Below are 15822 nucleotides of genomic sequence, written 5' to 3'. Positions count from 1 at the left end.
TCGGTAAGTTTTATTTCCCAGAGAAGGAGGAATGGCTACACGTTTGTTTCTAGTGTTCATTTAGCTCATGTAGTGTTACTCATTTGCTTGGCAGCAGTATTACTGCATGGAAGCAAGGTAGGGAAAATGCTAATTACTCCTGTTCTAATGTGAGAACTTAATTTCAGATTGCAGACAAAGTTGTGCAATGCCATTCTTGTCTTTATTGTAATGTTTCCGTGGAGAGAGAAATACTATTTTTCCACATTAACAAAAGTACTCAGCAGGCCAGTAATTGAAAAAGTTTCTTTCTTCTTCGTTGTGGAACTAATATTCATCTGAATATTTTTGATGAAGGCTTAAAATATTCTGTCTTTAAAACAAACACATTTATTTTTCAGTCTTCTTAAGTAGCAAATCTCATCTACTATCTTCTGCATTTGGAAAAGACTCATTGGTCTTTAGCTGAATACACGAATAACACAACCCCCAAATACCCCTTCTGGTCTCATTCAGGATCTTAGGTCTATTGGTACTGTTGAAATATCCTACAAAAAGATCTCAGTTCTTCACAAAACAGCAAAATGGCACATTTACTGTGCTGGGGTGACATTGCATTGTAGTAGAGTTGGCTGTGAAATTGGCTTTCTAACAGAAAAAATTGCTGTTCACCCTACTGCTGTCTTGTATATTAGTTTCTTCCAGGGACTTCTAGAAAAGCAAATAGATGTTTGATATTTTTCAGTGGAAAGAATAGGAGCATTCAGCTGTTGCTTAGAAATCTCTGAGTTGGCATTTAGTTCTTCTTTTGGAAAAATTTGTTCATACTTACAGCGAAATTAAACTGTTAGGGTGTCATTTCTCTAACCTGGAATCAATCCATTTTTACTAAGAACATTTAAAGCCTTTTAAATGAAGCTTCTGCAAGTGAGTGAGACTAGGCCACATAATTTTATACTTTGATGTACAATGCAGAAGTCTGATTGTTAGATAAATTATAAAAATCAAGGAAATTGCCTGGGGGGTGTTCGTGTGTGTGTGTGTGAATTCAGCAGTTTCTTTTGTATTGGGATAATCTCCTAATATGTGTAATAACACAGTCACCTGCTGATGACAGATGGTTTATGGGGATTGGGATTTAAGGAAGCCCTGCCTTCCCTCAGCATTTCTTGTGGGAGAGTGGTAGAAAATGGTGGATTAGCAAACAAGCTGTTTGCATCAGGCTCCTCTCTGTTGCTGTTCTTTCTATGGAAATCTGCTCATAAGCCTTTCAAAGGTAAATGTACTGAGTAGAGTCTTGCAGAATAATGTACCCAGACTAATTTGTTTTATCCTCTGTTTTTGCCTAATTCATATTATTCCCTTTACCTTGGGTAATTAAGAACTGACTCCAGCAATGACTAAGACAAGCTCTCCTACATTCTTTTGTTAATTAAACAGTCTTCCTACAAAATCTTGCTTATCAGTCTTTGGAGCTCACAAAACTTTAGTTTTGTTTTCTGGGCAAAAAAAAGTAACTTGATTTTGCTTCTTTCCTTTTTTGTGGTAGTGACTATTAAATGATGGTGTTCACTTTCACCTAGATTGCCTTTCACTCTCAGCCAGTTCGTGCCCTACTAGTCAGCAGAAGATCTAAAATAGCCACTCCCTTAATGGTTTTCTTTACCTTCTAAAGAAAAAGCTGTCCCCAGCGTATTCCAAGAACTTGTTGGACTGTCTCCTTCTTGTATTTATTTTTCAACAGAAAAAAAAAATTAATTTCAAGAAGTAATTAAAACCGTCAGGTTTTCTCCTTTTGGATGCTTCCCTTGTATGATCAAAAAACACAACTTCTCTCCACCCAAAAAGCTAGTCTGTAATAAACTTCTATCTTAGTGTACCCTGGTTTTCCCTTTTCATCTTCTTCCAGGATTGTTTAACAAATCTTCATGTCGCCTCTTCCTGCACTTCACAGCAACTGTTCTCCATGCTCAAGTGCAACTTTGTTTCTCTTTCTTTTTGTTTGACTTCCAAAGCGATAGTAAAACAGCAGGATATTAAAAATTGTTTAAGATCACTTGCTTGATAGTACCAATCAATGAGTAAATGTTGTGTTGCCCAAATTATATGGCAAAAATACTTCTTTTCACTACATCCTTTTTTCTTAGGAAAAGAGAGGTATCCTTCTGTAACAATATTTCTTTCTCATCAAATATTTCTGGTGTTGATTCAGACATTCTTCTGGTTCTGTACAGATTTCCACTTTCTTTTCCTTTGCATGGCCTTCTGGAATCTATAATTTTGTTTATTGTATGCTTCTGATTGGAACAACAAAAATTGTCAGTTATGTAACAGTGAAAGAGAGATTCAGAGTGCTCCTATAAAAATACAAATTGCATATGTTTATTAAGTCACTGGAGGTAACTGGATCTATGAGAAATAAAAAAACATATAAATTTGAGTATATATTTCATTTTTGGGTTTGATCCCCTTATAGGCCATTCACTTAAAAGTTGGACTCGATTATCCTTTTGAGTCCCTTCTAACTCAGAATATTCTGTGATTCTGTTTGATTCTTGACTTTTCTAGTCCTTTGCTATTTAATGTGCAAAACATTTGTTTCATGAAATTGAAGATTAGCTGGTTTTCCTCTGGTATTTTGGCAAATAGACTTTTGATAGTACATTATTAAATATTAAAAAGTCCTCAGAAATAATTTCTAGATGTCAGATCCATGAAATACACTATTTCTAGATTCTAAAACTCAGCTTATTCCTTTTCCCAAATAATGCATTACATCACTGGTTACATTTTCCAGTTTTGCTAATTGAAGCTAAATAGGTGCATTTGGAGCATTTCACTTGAGTTTGTTTGCAAGTGAAGGGAGCATGGCTTTCTTAGATTCCTGTTTATATCTACAATGTCTGTGTGAATTCACATTGAGGATTGCCTGAGCTGTGATATACTCTACACTGCATGAAGTAGATAGCTGTGGCTATGATTTTATGATCTGTTTTTATATCTTTTAGACTTATTAATAAAACAATGTGGCCAGTGTTCTCACTATGAATGAAGAAACAACTTCCTGAATGTTTGGCTCATTTCATTCTCTTTGGATAAATAATAATTCAATTTGAGAACCAAATCATGGATGAAATGTGTGTTTTGCAATCATGCAGCTTCAGCAGGGACAAAATACAGATACCAAGGGTGAAGATCCTACCTCTGCTATGGCAAACTCAAATGACATTAAATTATGTAGTTAAAGACAAACACATGTTAAGCTGATAGGCTTCTGTATAGTTACACTGAAAGGCATTTATTCCCCTAGAGAACAATTTCAAATTTAGATTGGCTTCTGCTGATAGTAAAATGAGTGAATGAAAATAGAGTTTGTATTGCTTCATTATTTATATATTTCCTCTGCATTAGGAATAACAAACAGAAAAATCTAGACTTCAAAATTCCATGTGAGATACTTAGGTTTCAACATCTTTTTTTCTAAGTCACATCTGTGTGCTCTAATGCTGTCTCTGCTCTTATATTCAGGTGTTGATTAGTCATATTTTCAGATTTATAACCAGGGACCTGTCCAAAGGTTTCTCAGGATTCTTCATCTAGATAAGAGTTCTCACACCTACTTGCTACCTGAACACAGCCACTGCCTTTCACACTAAGATTCAGTTCTGTGACATGAATATTCATTGAAGGAAACTGGGTGGAGTACTTCTAACACCCAGGTGTGGCTATGGAAGCCCATTTTGATTCTGTGTCAAATTACTGGATTAAATGAGTTTATTCTATCACTGCCTTTGCCATATTCCTGAGACAGCAGATATGCAGATCCCTAATTCCTCCTGCTCTTGTAACTCATCTTTCAAGATGATAGTTCATCAAGGTCTAAGATATTTTCATGTTAGGATTCCTCATCTGCTTCTTTAATTTTTGTCTGCCTTGCTTGAAGAAATGTTAGCAAGACGTTCAGCCTAGCTCGTCATACTGCTTTTTCTTACAGCGGTTTGTTTTCTCAAGAAACAACAAAACCTAAAGTCTGTTTGGGATCCATGGGGTTACTAAATTACCTCCCAGAGTTATGTTTAAATGGTAGAAAGAAAGCATTTTATACTGTCAGTTGATAAACTTCCATACCAAGTAAGTGAAAAAGCAGGTGAGTTACTTTCCAAAGTAACAGACAACAAAATTATCAGTTCATGGATAGGTGAGAGGAACCTGTCCACAGGAGAACAAGTTGTTGCCTTAAGGTTCACCCCAATTTTTAATAGATAAGGCCTTTCAGTGGTTAACCAATCTCCTCCCAGAATTTGAGACCGAAAGGAGAGAAGGCCTCCTTCTCCAGCTTGGAATCAGAAAGCTAAACAAAACCTGGTAGCCAAGGTCCTACAACAAGAGTCATGCAGGGGCTGACAATATTTGCTGGTGCTGGTTTTCTCAAAGGAGAAAAAACCCCACAATTTCAAGAGAACACAAACCTGCCTTGTGCAAAGACTGAAGGGAGAAAAGGGGGGAAATTATATGACACTGTAGCATCTTTTTCTTTTGAGGTGAAGGGGAGTTAGAGGAAAGCAGTCACCTAAGAGAGGCTAGGTGAGGCAGGGGGTTGGGTTTCTCCTTGGCTTTGTTTTGTTTTCTTTTACAATCTAGATAGTTCCTCCCTCAGCTGTTTGGAATGTTATATCTTTCCAGATAATTAAATGTTGCAGCAGGACAAATTTTTATTGTGTTACCTGGAAAAAGACAGGGAAAAAATCCTGCTCGGTGCTGTGCTGCATGTCTGGATTCTTGCTAGAGTTTCTATGTGCTTAACTACACTTATGCTCAACTTTTTTTTCTTTTTCTTTTTTTTTTTTTTTCCTCTTCTTTGATGTAACTGTTGTGTTATAAAATTACTGGTAAAATTGCTGTTATTCCTTGTGTGGGAAATATGGCAAGGGCACTCAGGGTGGTTGTGCACCTCTCTGAGAGTGCGTGTTCACTGCAGAGAGGTCATTTGCTACCAAGTGGTTCCAGCCACCATCCTTCCCCAAGTGTAACTTGTTTCCCTGAAATAATGGTCACACTTTCCACCTCCCTCCCAGGCTTAACCAGTTGAATAATTTTCTTCCTTTTTTATTTCTTTTTTTCCTTTTTATTTTTTTTTTCTACTCGGAATTCTCCCTTGCTAATAGACATATAGATTCAAAATCCCTTGATAATCCCTACACAAAGCTGGCATTCACTTACTTCCTTTTCAGTTACTCATATTTGTGCTCACTCTGCTGGGGCTACGTTTTAATCGTGTTGCTCCCCACTATCATCCCTGCAGAGGAGAGAGTAGCTTCCCACATTTTAAATTTAAAGTATAACTTTTAAGTTCTTTATGTAGACAGGTCTGCTTGTGAGAGTTACCTGCATGTGATGTGCCTCAGGTTCACTAATTTATGGGAAATCTGAATAAATACATTTCTTTCATTTAAATCAATCAAAAAAACAGCAATAAATATTTTATAGGCTAAAATATATGCAGTAATTTTATTTAAATTTTTATTTATAAACATATACAGATATGTATGTGTGGGTATATATTTAAATGTAGATATGAACTTAAGAAATTTTTTGGGGATATTATTCATAAGCCACGGCTTTGGGATTGCTGTCCTGATGTATTTGTATCAGTTGAAGAAAACAGTATATAGAGAGGATGGAAAAAGAACAGATGTGGTGAAGCATGGATTACATGAGAGTTCTTTGACAACACCCAGAACAGCTACATTATTCCTTGTCTGTATGGCTTTTAATAGGATGCTGTAGTGCTGACCAGCACAGTAATTCCTTATTATCCTTTCAATGCAATTTGTTCCTATTCCTGGGCTGCAACCATGATGTGATTTGGACAAGAAAGTGATGTTAATAGGAGTAGAACACTGAAGTCTTTACTTTGAAATTCATGGGGGGGAAGTAATCAAATTCTCAAACCAAACCAGTTGAGTAGGGTGGAGAAATGTGGGAAGGGAAAAAGAATGCTTCATTTTGCCCTGGTGATGCCAGTATTTCTTATAGGATTGACAAAGTATTTTTACACTTAACAAATATTTAATTTGCTCTGTCCCTTAAACTTTTAGAGCTTTTTAAGATGTTTAGCTCTGAGTCATGATCTGAGATAATTAATACAGAAGTATTTTTTCAGATTTATTTCGTTGATAAGTATGCAATTCATAATTAAAAACACAACATCACCATAAACATTAAGAAAAAACATAATTTACAGAGTACTGAAATCATTATGGAAGCCAGGAAATGCAGAACTGGGACAGAATTTAAATGCTGACAATTTAAGTCACAGTGATGTCTCCCACAAACACTTGTGTTCCAAAAAGCCACTGTATATTAATTTACTTGTCCACAGTGTTTGGTGAGTAGTGTCACAAACCAGTAAACTGAAATGGCATGGCAAATGTTAAAACCCACAAAGCACAGGGGGAATAATTTGAATATAACTTCTATCAAAGCTTTTTCTGCAGAGAGAATATTTAGGAACATGGTCTACAGGGACATACTGGCAGTGTTGACTACCATAAGTATATTTAACTGAAAGGGGTGATCAGGATCATGGAAACAAAGCAAAATTAACCCCAGCATGTTCAGATAATCTTTTTAATACCACCTGCAAGAAAGAACCCACACGTAGGGGAGCTCTTCCTAAGGAACAGCACTAAGACTGGAGGACTGAACTTCACTTTTGTTAATTCTTTCAGTTTTAATAACACATGGTACTGTCTTTTGACATAGACCTTTCTCAACATTAATACTTAAAAATATAGAAGTAGCAGAGCCCTTATATTACTTTTAATACTGCACAGGTGCTGTTGTACCTGTAGGAATGCTGAATCAGGACACTTGGGCAGCCAGCTGCAGTTTTAAGTCAGCACTGGTGAGGCTTATTGCACTGATAGAACCTAGATACCATGTCTGGTTTTATGGAAAATAATAAAGAAAAATGTGATAGGAATTAGTGTACATCAAGCCTATTCGCTTTTGGGCTGTGATAATTGCACATCCATTGCTTTGCCTGTGTCTGCTCTTTGTTAAGGACTCGATAGGAAGAGGGAAGAGGGGACAAGAGGAAGGCCAGAGAGGAGAGATCAAAAAGATGGCACACAAGCAAGCTAAAACCACAAATCAAGAACAATTAATCATTAAGAGATTAAATTCACAGCAGATAGGAAAGAAAGCTAACCCAAAAATTCAAGTAGGAGTGTTCAGAAGACTGAATAAGCAGTTTCTGTATTTTAAATGCTTTGAGTTACATAATAAAAGGTTTGTGCTTTTCTAGGATTCTGCTGTAAGTCAGGTTTATTCTATGTCTCTGCTTAAAGAACTACAATTCTGATATTTGCATCCCTAAAAGATTAAGTCATTCATAGTAGAATTGCCCTTCTAACATGATTGATCTGAGACACAACAGAATTAAGGATTCCTTAGTTTAGAGTATCCATAATGATACAAACCTTTGGTCAAGCATCATTCTGCCCAGGTTTCCCAGGACACAGCAAGCATTCATAACACTGCAGCAGAGATTCTCTGGATACAAAGATATGATTCTTTAACAGAGAAAGATAACAGGTGTCCTCAACTCAGCCATGTTTCCTAATAGTGAAGACAGAAGAATCAAGCAACTTGTTATACATGCGGTGTCATACTCACAGTGTAGGCAGAGAGCCAAAATTCTGAGAAGTCAAGATGTCAAAAAGCTTGGGCATCAGGTCCACTAGAAAACTATCTGATTATTGTGATTTGGCTTTAGCCTGCTGAAGACATGCTCATCCTCTTGTCTTCCAAAAAGTCTGGAAATCTATGGCTAATTACAGCACAAGAAAGGTTCTCAACTATCCATGACAAAAGCTCTCTGAGTATTGCTCAACAAAATTACTTCTCTGCTTAATAAAATACTGTGCTGCTGACTAGACTGATGGCATCATGGCAATTTCCTTGTCGGTTAACTTTTTTTCCATATTCCCAGCTCATTATTCCTCTTATCCCCATTTGAACCACAAATTCACTTCAGTATTAACTTACAAAGGTTTTCATTTTGCTGTTTCCAATATGGCTAAGACACCAACTCTCTTATTTCCTAAAAATACCATCTAGGTTAGGTTATGTCCCATTATTATGGCCAGCTCAGAGAGACCTTGAAAACATCTCTTATATTTCTGCTGCTTTTTGGTGAGATTAATAGGGGAGCATCTAAGCTGTGGCTGATGATAGGTGTACAGGACTACAGCTGACAATGAACATGGGCCTTAGAGAAGGGGAAAACACAGGAGGGAAGATGGCATGGAGTTATGTATCATTTTTGTAGAAGGAACATAGGTCCTGGAATATTGGTGCAGGAGGAATCTATGTTGTAGTGTAATACTTTGGCATTCAAGATGGCAGTGGATGTACTGAGTCAAGAAGGTTTCACCCCTTTAGAATATATTTGAAGGTGGGGATAGCAGTAAATTCTTACTCTGATAGGCACCTTCCAAGTAGTCACAAAGTTTATTGAGGAGATTGTTGGGGTTTTATATATAGTTAAAAACACCCAAACAAACTTGAACTTGTATCAGACAATTTGCATGTATTTATTCTTGGCTGGCAACTTAAGACAGCTGTCACTTGGACAATTGTCCTTCCAAGCAATTCAATACATTGACCTTGATGCAGGTGAAGTATAAAAAGGTTACGTTCAACTCTACATTGGATCTAAATCCTGAATAGTATTCATGTTCAGCTCTGTTTGGAATTGAATTTCATCTGAGTTATTGCACGCTCCATGTAATATTGTGAACAAATTTAGTGGAAGCGGTGGATGAAAATGTGTTTCCTTTAGAGAGGATTAATGATGGCCTAAAGTCATGTGAGCAGTTGTCCTGCAATGTGATAGTGCTGAGGTCTTCAGGGCTGGGCTGCTGAATAAACTACAGTCTCCCAGGCAGGGACAAAATAAAAGGTCTATCAAACCAGCACACGTCTGCACTTTGCACGAGTGAGATAATGTGGACAGCCACATACTCAGTGTGGTATTGCCCAGGGAAGGCAATGAACCCTTCATGCATTGCAAATTGTTTAGGAGGTCTGTCATCAATGATCAAGCATTGACAGTACAAAATGCCTGTGGTAATGGTGACATGGGAGTGTGCACCAGGCAGTCTGGTATTATCGGTGACCATCCTTTATCTGCCCCGCCTCTGTGTATCATCGTGCCAAACACGCAGCTACATGGCATTTCAACATTTCACAGGTGTTACTTATGCTAGTATGTAACTTTTCCTTAGGATGACAGCCTGCACTTTACTGCTTTCTTCCCAAGGGTATACTCCTCCCTTCTCTTTCCCTTGGTGAGTAAAGTCCTGTGAAGTTGCTCTTTGAATCCCCAGGGATTTGTTGCTGGCCTCCATGCTGGGCTGTGCAGTGATCTGCAGTCTGGAGAGCTGAGGATTTGTCCTGCATCGTGCTTTTCTTGTACCATTTCCACACCTGTGCAATGTGCTGGAATGGTTTTCAGGACCTTGGCAGCTAGCTCTGCTCTCTCCTTGGGTGTGGCCCTCCACATTTTGCCATGCTACGTGACCAGGTGGCTCACAGTACACCTGAGCACCCTCAGATCTGAGGAGGTTGCAACACACAGCTTGTGCTAATAGTCCATTCCTCCTGACCAGGCTTTTGCCACTTTTTAAGCTGTATGTGACAATTAGGAATGTGTGTATGCATACATATATGTGTAATTTATTGCTCTGTAGTGCCAGCTACAGTGTAATAATGGGTTTGAAGAGGGTAGTCATGAAAAACTTCATCTTTCTGGTTTTATTGTCTCAAGAACTGAATTAGAGTGAATAAGCTGGAATGCTTCTTCACTTACCTCTTTAAAACAAGCACTCAACCTGCCATGGCTCAATATCTGCAAAAGCAAAGCATGACCCATTTAAAAAACCAAACTGCCTACTGTTTCAATAAGATTTGGAGATTGTAAAAGAAATCTACCATTCCTACAAACTAGTGTTGTTCATATCATTTTCAAAATCACAGAGGGGTAACATTTCACCAGATAAGTTTTCAGTTTGTTGTGGTTACAAATACTATCTAAAGATTTAAATAGAATGTAATGTTTTCTAGTACAGACTTCTGTTGTGTTGTGTCTGGACTGCTTCAGACTTTGTTTTTTATGATGGAAGTTTGACATCTTAATTTCCTCTGAATCATATGTTATGACGTGCAAATGAAAATTTATCTTCTTTTCCTCTCCTGTCTCTACAATTCTCCTCTCCCTTTTTTTTTGGTTTTTTTCCTTTTACCATTTTGCTTTCTAGGAGGGAATATTTGCTTAAAAAAAAAAAACCAAAATGAAACAAAAGAGAATAATTGTCTCAGAGGAAAACAGAGATTAAAAAGTTAAGCTTTTGAAAAGTCTAAAAATCTGACCAACTGTACCATAAATGTTTAGCAACCAGAGTTCGGATAAAAAGAACATGAAGATCTGTTTAGTTTTTTAATGTTTCCTCTGGAGAAATTTGTGATTTTAAAAGGCTCATCAGAGGTAATTCTGGATATTTCCCCTCCCTCTTCTCCAGGGAAGTTTTGATGGTTTTGCTTCTGGAAACACGAAGGGTATCTTTTTTTTGTCTGGTGTGTCAGTTTTTATTAGATAAATTTCTGACTCTAGGACCTGAAAAAGACTCCCACTTTCCAAACATGGGAGATGTGTAGACAGTTTGTGAGGGTTTTCCCCCAAGTATCTGCCAAGCAAAAGAGAAGCTTCCCCTGCTTGTTGCTGGCTGCTGTTCAGAGCCTTGTGCACAGCTGGGAAACTGAAAAGCTTTGTCAGGTTCACCATGTGGCCGGCTGGGAAAGCCTGGGCTGCAGAAGAGAAAAATTATGGAGTCACCTGCAGAGGAAAAGGGTAGATAGCTAGAGAAAAACCCTACAGAGTAGGAGAGATTTGTATTCCCAGCCTTTCCCAACAGGTGCCAAGAAGGCGTGGGAGGGAAGTGGTAGATTAGGAGCAGGGGAGAAGACTCATGCCTGCCTTCCGCATACAGGAAACTCTGGTTGTCTACCAGGTTTTAATGGTCGCCAACCACCTCCCTCCTGCATTCCAAAGCACCAGCAAATAATGGAGTGACTTTGTGCAAAGGGGACTCCAGGAGTTGCTAATGGCGTGGTTTTGCTGTAATTTATTTAGAAAGTATCTAAAATACTTTGAGCCCAACACTAGAACTGTTGTAGCTAAAACTATGGTTAGTTATGATGCTTTTTGAAGGGTTAGCTTTAAAATTACCTTTATCAAATGTGTTGTTCTGAGCCACAGATACCAAAGCCAATCGTGGAGTATGTTGCATTGGCCTATATCCAAACTAACAGCTTCAGAAATTTAAGTGCAGAATCAATAACTCTCTGTATTCCTTGACATTTCCTGGAAATCTCGGTGTTTCTGAACTGTACAGTTTCAACCAGTTTAATCTAATTCCCTCTTGCATTATTGTTCATCCACAAAATATATTTTTAGAGGTAAGACATGATGTGGGTTTTTTAATACCAAGTAGAAATTAGAATTTTCATCCAATTATCCACCAATAATAGTAGTGCAATTTAAATGCTGTTGTAGTTGTATCTCTTTAGTAGCTAACATTTAGCAGTTGAAGTGCACAGTAGCATAATGCAGCATGACTGTAGTAATTAATATGTAATAGCAGGAAAACATGTATCTCCCTTTTTTCTTCATAAGTAATAATGTATCTGTTTTCTAGACTGATGCTTTGTTTATTTTAAAGCTTTCTGCATTAATTAGTTCTGTTTGGAGCCTAAAATAAACACACCTAAGAATAAAAATGCATTTCATGAGAACATTTCCTCTTAGAAGTTTCTCTTGCTTAATGGAGAATATTGCGATATGGAAGTAATTGTGGGATTATAGGCAAAGAGTTGGAAGGACTATTCCACTTAATTTACATTTTTGCCCACAACACTATAGGGAACCAGTGGGTTTGGAGCCATTCCCATTTTCTTCATACTGGTTTCATAAAGTTTATTCTAACCAATATTGAGGCACTTCTCTGTAATAATTATTATGAGAAATAATTTTAATGAATTCCGGAAGCCTTAGGTGTACGCTGTTATTTGGAATAAATGCTAAGTTATAGTATTGTAATTCAGATGTAAAATGAGGTATCCAGCTGATTTTTATGAAGTCAGAATAAGATATTTTAGTAATAATAGTTCCTTGTGCTTAAAACTCTTCATTTGTAAATGATGGAAAATCTGTACATCAAAGAAGTTATCAAGGAGTGTAAACACTTTATACATTTCATAAAAGGGCTTTTTGAAGCTCACAGGCTATCAAACCCAAATTTTCCAAAACAGCTGCTATGTTGGGCACCTCAGTATTGGGGGGCTGACTTGAGACACATTTCAGTTGAAAGGTACCAAATGATACCCTGGTATGAGGTGTAATAGGATTTACATCACATGATTTTAATCTGTTTAATGAGAGCTTCTGTGGAGAAGAGAGACTACATTAATTTCATATTTAAATACAATTTGATTAAGTATTGCCATTTTTCATTCTGCTAAGTAGTTTTCAGAGTCAGAACCATACATTATTTTTTTCTGTCACAGGACCATCACATCAGCTATCCAAAGCCAGCATGTTAAACATGTAGTTCACTTTGTTGATTATGAAATTTGGCTTTGATCAAATTAGCAGTCCGATTTGCAGTTTGTTTACTGTCTTTATTCTTTCACATCTTAACAGCCTCATCTTAGTAACACAGTGCTCACAAGGATGGCTTTCTGCCTCTTGCTCTGTGACAGCCTATATTCTACTGTGTCTGACCTGGGCAAAGTCCCCATGTTGCTAGCAAAAGGCTTTTAGTTTTCCATTTATAGTTTCAGACTATCTGCTACCCAAGGAAAAAATCTCCGATTTTATAAATTTCAAATTACGTCATGAGTTACTTTTAGGTATCTAGAGCTAGAGCTGCTGAAGGACACTTTGGTGCTTTAGTTAACTAACTCCTGGGCATCTGTTCCCTAGACTGAATTAGAACTGCAGGTGAGACCTAGGTTTCCTACCTAGTACTGTGAGACAATCTATAACCTTCCTCTGCTGAGCACTTACAGCCAGCTAAAAGGAAACACTGGGCACAGGAGTGTATTAGAAATTCTGCCTCACTCTTGAGCTACATAAAATCATAGAATATCCTGAGTTGGAAGGGCAAAGTCCAACTCCTGGCCATGCACAGGACACCCCAAGAGTCACACCATGTGCCCGAGAGCATTGTCCAAACATTTCTTGAACCCTGTCAGGCTGGTGCTGTGACCACTTCCCTGGGGAGCCTATTCCTGTGCCCAGCCATCCTCTGGGTGAAGCACCTTTTCCTGATGTCAAACCTAAACCACCCCTGACACAACTTCAGGCCATTCCCTCTGGCTCTGTCACTGGGCACCACAGAGAAGAGATCAGTGCCTGCCCCTCCTCTTGCCCTCATGAGGAAGTTTAGACTGCAGTGGGTCTCCCCTCAGTCTCCTCCAGGCTGAACAAGCCAAGTGACCTCAGCCACTCCTCATACAGCTTCTCCTCAAGATCCTTCACCATTTTTGTAACCTTCCTTTGGAAGCTTTCTAACAGCTTAATGTCCTTGTTACGTTGTGGCACCCAAAAATATACACAGGACTCAAGGTAAGGCCAGGTGCAGTGTCATGTAGAGATGCCCAGGAAAAGCCAGCTCAGTTAACCAGCACAGAGCAGCCACATCAGTGCCCTCTTTGGCAGAGACTGATAATATATGTGGCTCTGCAAGATTATTTCCTTTTTGCCCTATAATCATTTAATGTAATGCTGCAAGACTTTTTCAAGTGCCATAGACTTTCCAGGCTGCTTGAGCTCCTGTTGACAGCAGCAGTTTTTTGTGAAAGCATGGGGAAGAGATGAAGATTGATGGTGCCTAAGAAAGAGCTGATTTCCAGAGACTGATTGCTCCGTCTGTGGTACAGATACTCCTAAGTTTGCAGAAAAGGAATCATATTTCTTATCTCTATGTACAAATACTTCATCTAAAAGAAGTAAGTGTTGCAGTAAGCTAAATTAGACAATTTATGTTAAATCTATACTAATCAGTGCAGACCATTTAGAGTTAGTGACAGGACACTGTACACTCTCACAAAACAGGAGACCTACAAGCATAGCAGGGAGAGACCTGCTAAATCAAAACCACTGATGAAATAGGTTCTTTATCACTGTGAATTGCATTCAGAAATGAAAAAAGGAAAGGGGTTACATTTGTTAGTTGTGGCTTCTGATTAGGGGGGACTTAATTTTAACTCCAAGCCACTCTCTTCTTCTCCAAAATGCTTTTGCTATTTATCCTTTATTGCTTAACAGAAAAAGTACTTTCAAGTTCCTATCTCTTAGAACAAAACATACACATGTTTATTTCCACTCTTTACTTTGAAAGAGATAGTTTTGATGAATATTTACACTAAGAAGATTATCTAGTGATACAGCTCTGGCCCAACAGCAAGATTCAAAATCATGAGAGTGAAGATGTGAGGCTAATTCATATCAAACTTCCTCACTTTCTCTTGTACTGAAACACAAAGAGTTTCAAGTGCAATAATTTATGTTAATATGATTTTTTTTGCATATAAATTTTTTCTGGATGTCTTTCAGGTTCAGGAGAGTTTAAATATTCTCTCAGTTATTCATTGTTGAATAATCCCTGCTCCTGCTTTTGGTGCTAGTTCTTTTCTGCTTTTTCAAGTCCCTTTATAGTACCATTTTACCACTAATAACTCAAAAAATACAGATTTAAGATACCAACCTAGGAAGGTGAAGAACCAAGGATGCCAACATAAATCAGTCACTTTCTGCATAAAGACACAAGTGATTTTTTTTTTTCTTTAGCCATCCTAAATTTGGATCAGAAAACAATAATCAGGTCTGTGAGAACCAACGTGTGTGGTATATTTTCCCCTACTGTTGCATATCTGTGCTCTGGTATTGCACATTAATTAATACACGTAAGGCGTTTGCCCAACACTAACTTTGTAGTTCTTTGCAACATGTTCTCTGCTTCTGTAGAGCTGCTTACTGAAGGACTTGCTGCCACCCTTCTGCAGTTCTTTCTCCTATCCTCTAATTGAGCCCCTTTCATAGTTCTAATTTGTCTGCCAAATGACTTATCAGTTGGAAAGGCTCAAGTCAGATACTACTTCCTTTTTTTTTTTTGCTTGTTTTTACCTGAGTGCTGCCAGAAGAAAGAAGGGGTTAAAGCGTGGGAGGATTGCTAAGAAAAAGGGTTTGGTTACTGACACACAGGACTGCATCTCACACACGATAGTTTGTTTATTCTTCTGTAAACAGCAGAAAGAATTATCATCATCATGGTAAGGCAAACAACACTCTCTTTTATTCCCTTTTTAAACCCCATCAGAAATCTTCATGTTGGTACACAATTACTTTTTTTAAATCATAAAATCTACTGATCTCCATTAGTTTTATAGGGCGTTTCTTTAACCAACAGATGCTCCTCTTGACAGAAGGGGAGGGGGGAAAGATTTTAGTTTATGGAAATAACTAGCTCTGGGGAAGAGGAGATGGGAGCAGACATGCCTTTTCTGACATGCCCGTTCTTATTTATCTCCCTTCTCTCCTAAATACTCATGTAAGGATCTGTTTCATTTTATCAATGCTTCTTTGTCTTTCCTGAGCTTTTTTGAAAGATTTCCATTCATTTATTTTATGTGATTTGCTCCTTTCAGTTTTGCTGTTCTTTTCTAATACATCCAATATCTAAATCTTGGTGTTTGACACCTAAGAAATATTATGGT

The 15822-nt window shown here is 37.8% G+C and overlaps 1 protein-coding gene across 1 annotated transcript in view; it reads left to right on the top strand.

Moving 5' to 3' along the window:
- CRYBG1 (crystallin beta-gamma domain containing 1) overlaps positions 1-15822 on the top strand; it is a 97952-nt gene that overhangs the window by 32154 nt on the left and 49976 nt on the right. The gene's annotated exons all lie outside the window — the stretch shown is intronic.

This window comes from Agelaius phoeniceus, chromosome 3 (genome assembly GCF_051311805.1).
Source record: "Agelaius phoeniceus isolate bAgePho1 chromosome 3, bAgePho1.hap1, whole genome shotgun sequence".
NCBI lineage: Eukaryota > Metazoa > Chordata > Aves > Passeriformes > Icteridae > Agelaius > Agelaius phoeniceus.
The sequence above is the reverse complement of the archived record's forward strand: the minus strand, read 5'-3'. Positions and strand labels throughout refer to the sequence as shown.